This window comes from Gossypium raimondii, chromosome 11 (assembly GCF_025698545.1).
Source record: "Gossypium raimondii isolate GPD5lz chromosome 11, ASM2569854v1, whole genome shotgun sequence".
Taxonomy (NCBI): Eukaryota; Viridiplantae; Streptophyta; class Magnoliopsida; order Malvales; family Malvaceae; genus Gossypium; species Gossypium raimondii.
Window position 1 is genome coordinate 35181438 of NC_068575.1, and position 4190 is coordinate 35185627.

Consider the following 4190-nt stretch of genomic DNA (forward strand, 5'->3'; position numbering starts at 1 on the left):
TCCTTACAAGATCATGAGCACTGCGTACAGTACTTGGCCAGTAGTGCTTATTCCTTACAATCTGCCTCCGTGGATTTGCATGAAGCAATCTTCCCTGATCTTATCTATGATTATCCCTGGAGAGAAAGGGCCCGGAAATGATATCGACGTTTATTTACAGCCACTTATTGAAGAGTTAAAACAATTATGGGCTGGTTTCGAGACATACGATGTGCTGAGAAAGGAGAACTTTAAATTACGTGCAGCTTTGATGTGGACCATTAATGACTTCCCCGCTTATGCCAATTTATCCGGTTGGAGTACAAAGGGTTGTTATGCGTGTCCTTGTTGTGCTGCCCAAACATGTTCGCAATGGTTATACAATGGGAAAAAGTTCTCTTACATGGGGCATCGACGGTGGTTACCGGAAAATCATAGATTTAGATTTGAGTTCAAGATTTGACTGCATCAAGAGTTCGAGAAGCTCCTTCGCAGACAAGTGGATCGATATCTTGTTCATGTTGAAAGATATAAATTTCAGTTATGGAAAGATGAACCACCTGGCAAACACGCAAATAAATAGAAGATCAAATGATGAAGCTGATGATGACTCCGATGAAGAGGATGATCCCAATGAGGCGGACTTGTGGAAAAAAAGAAGTATATTTTTTGAGTTGCCTTATTGGGAGCATCAGCTTTTACGACATAATCTTGATGTTATGCACATTGAGAAAAATGTCTGCGAGAACATTGTGGGTACAATTTTGAATGTAGATGGAAAATCAAAAGACAATCTTCAGAGTCGACTTGATTTAGTTCAAATGGGAATTCGACCTGATCTTCATCCAAATCCACTTCCTAATGGGAAATATCGGTTGCCGCCTTCAATTTTTTCAATGTCGAGGACAGAGAAAGAATTGTTCTGTACGGTGTTGAAGGATATAAAGGTTCCAGATGCGTATGCATCAAATATATCTCGATGTGTTAGTGTTAAAGATCGAAGACTGTATTCGCTAAAATCACATGACTATCACATCTTGAAGCAAGATTTACTGCCAGTTGCTCTACGATGTTGTATGTCGAAGAAGGTGACGTCTTGTATAATTGAACTATCCAATATAATGAAAGCCATTTGTGGCAAAGTTTTGGATGTTCAAGAACTTCAGAAGGTACAAGATAGAGCCGCATTGACTTTAGGCAACATGGAGAAAATCTTCCCACCTTCCTTCTTCACTATTATGGTTCACTTGATAACCCATCTCCCGGGAGAAGCAATTCTTGGCGGACCTGTTTTCTACCGATGGATGTATCCCATAGAAAGGTGTTAATTTATTTTAAAAACTCTCCTTCCCTAAACCCTATATGCCTTTAAGTACAACTTTTCATAATGTTGCATATCGTGTTTAGGTTCCTATCCAAATTAAACTCTTACTGCCGCAACAAGCGTTATCCAGAAGGATCGATTGCTGAAGCCTACTTAGCAGAGGAATGTATGACCTTCTGTTCGCGATATTTGGATGATGCCGAAACAAGGTTGACCAGACCAAATAGAAATGCTGGACTCACGGATCATAACTTGGTCGATACTTATTTGTTCCAAAGTTTTGGAGAACCAATCGGCAAAGTGGAAATTGCAGAATTAGATGATTTTTCGTGGGTACAAGCACATCGGTATGTTCTGTTTCACCACGAATCAATGGAACCTTTACGCAAGTAAGTTCTATAAATTTGCCAAATATTCATCACCTTTAAATTGTTTATCTTCTAACAAGCGGAACATATTTTTTACATAGTGAGTACAAACAAATACTGAGATCTCGTTCGCGCTCCCGAAGAACACAACTTCGAGATATCAATAAGTTGTTCACAGAATCTTTCCACGAATGGTTAACCCAAACGGTATGCAATTGTACTAGTATTCATCGACATATAATTATAATATTTTCTCATAAAAATTTTATCAACTTAGTTTACTTTTCGTACAATAGGTTTGGAGTGGGAAGAACGTGACCGACGAAGTTAAATGGCTTTCCCAATGTCCAAATCGGGTGGTTAAAAGATATAGTACGTTCCTCATAAACGGATTCAGATTTCATACAAAACATCGCGAGAGATTGAGGAGAACGCAAAATTGTGGAATAGTTATTAATTCCTCAATTACTAGTTATGCTAGTGCTAGGGACAACAATCCTGTCGAGGGAAATGTAGAATATTTCGGACTTCTTACTGATATAATTGAGTTGAATTACTACGGAAAATGGAAAGTTGTCTTATTTCGAGGTGATTGGGCCGATGTTAATACTGGTCGTGGAATTAAGCAAGATCAATTTGGTTTCACAATGGTGAACTTCACTCGATTGATTCATACAGGACAGCAATTGATTGATGAGTCGTACGTATTATCTTCTCAAGTCAAACAAGTTTTTTACTCAAAAGATCCAATTGATGAGGGTTGGTACGTTGTACTCCGTAACACGAAAACATCCCAAGTACTACTACACACAGTCAATGGGTCCGCCAGGATATGGACAAAGATATTTATGGATTATAATATAGTAAGCTTTTACGATTATTTAATTATATGGACGAACATATTATTATTATTGTAATTGTATATTAAGTTTTTAACTAATTTATTTGTATTCCAGATAAAATGCCTAGAAGACCCGTGCGAGCGCAGCGCATTGTTCAAGGTACTCCAGACTCGGTGGATACAAACAGCACTAAACAACAGACTGGTATTGGATCTTCGAATGTTCCGGTTACACTTGAGGAACCTATAGAAGCTCAAAGTAATTTAACATTTAATTTACATGTGTGTTCACTTATTATTTATTTTATTTTATTAATTTCTTATATTACAATACTTTTATTTTCCAATTAAACCGGTGGGACGCGGAGAGTTCGCGGACGACGCCATCGAGGATTTATACGATCTAGATCCAATGAGCGTGTCCAAGTATCCGAGAATAGCTTTGGTCAGCCTGTTGGATCAGAAGCTCACCTTTTAGCAGGATACATAGGCATTCTAGCACGGAATGCAAATATGTTGCCAATTAACTTCGAGTCATGGCATAAAGTGCCCGAGAGTAACAAGAACCAAGCTCTCGATAACATTAAGGTAACAAAATGTGTATATCATTTATAATACTTGAGTTTAAGTTTCGTTTACATTTACTTTCTGAAGTTGTGTTTTTTGTAGGGGAGATTTGCTCTAGAGGTCTCCGATGCTTATGTAAAGAAGGCATTGGGAAAAAGATGGAGAGACCATAAGAGCACTTTAAAGAAAGACTATTTTAAGACAAAAACAACACTCGACAAGAGATTACAAAATGTCCCGCTGGGAATGCTGAGGTACCAGTGGGAAGAAGTCGTTAGATTTTGGACTTCGAAGAAAGGAGAGGTATGTGTTACTACAAAAATCTTGTAATTATTTTGGTTTATAGTATTTACTAATTAACGTACTAATAATTTCATAACGTAGGATCGTGAACGAGTTGGAACAAGTAGTAGGCAGAAACAAAAATTCACGCACACAGCTGGGTCGAGAAGTTTTGCGTGTGTAGCTCAGGCCGAGGTATTTTGAATTTTTTAATACTGGCAGATATTTATTACTTTCTATCAAATAATATTTTTACTATTGTATTGTAGGAAGTGTTGTCGGGTCAAAAAGTTGGACGCCTTCAACTTTTTGACATTACACATAGGAAGAAAGATGGAAACCCTATGACTCCTGAAGCTGCAGAAATTATGGTACGTTTGCTTAATACAATTTGACTTGTTTTAATTATTTATACTGTTTATTTTCTAATGGTTTTTATTACATTTCTTGTAATCCAAATATTGTTAAGTTATGTTGCATTTGTTTTGTTAATATATGTTGCGTTCTTAACTATGTGATTTATTTTTTAGGAAAAACTGAAGGATAAAAAGGCGGAGTACGAAGTGATTGCTTCCAGTGATAGTTCTGTTCATATTGACGACATTGATAACCGATTATCACTTTGAAGTTTTGGGTCTGAAAGGTATGGTCGAGTTCGATTTCAAGGATCTTTTGTTAACCCATCCCAATATTTTGTATCCAGCTCGCAACAATACATGCATTCGGGGAGTCAGGCTCAAGCTGAAGTTCAGAGGTTAAGAGACCAGATAGCTCAGATGCAAGCGGCAACGAGTGAGCAAATTACACAACTTGAAGCGGAGGCAACATC

At 37.5% G+C, this 4190-nt stretch overlaps 1 long non-coding RNA gene across 1 annotated transcript; it reads left to right on the forward strand.

The window, feature by feature from the left end:
* The first annotated feature begins 3382 nt into the window (after positions 1-3382).
* Positions 3383-3974, forward strand: LOC128034625 (uncharacterized). Its single transcript, XR_008190746.1, has 3 exons — positions 3383-3556; positions 3631-3732; positions 3892-3974. It is a non-coding gene; the product is annotated as an uncharacterized LOC128034625 (long non-coding RNA).
* Positions 3975-4190: the final 216 nt, after the last annotated feature.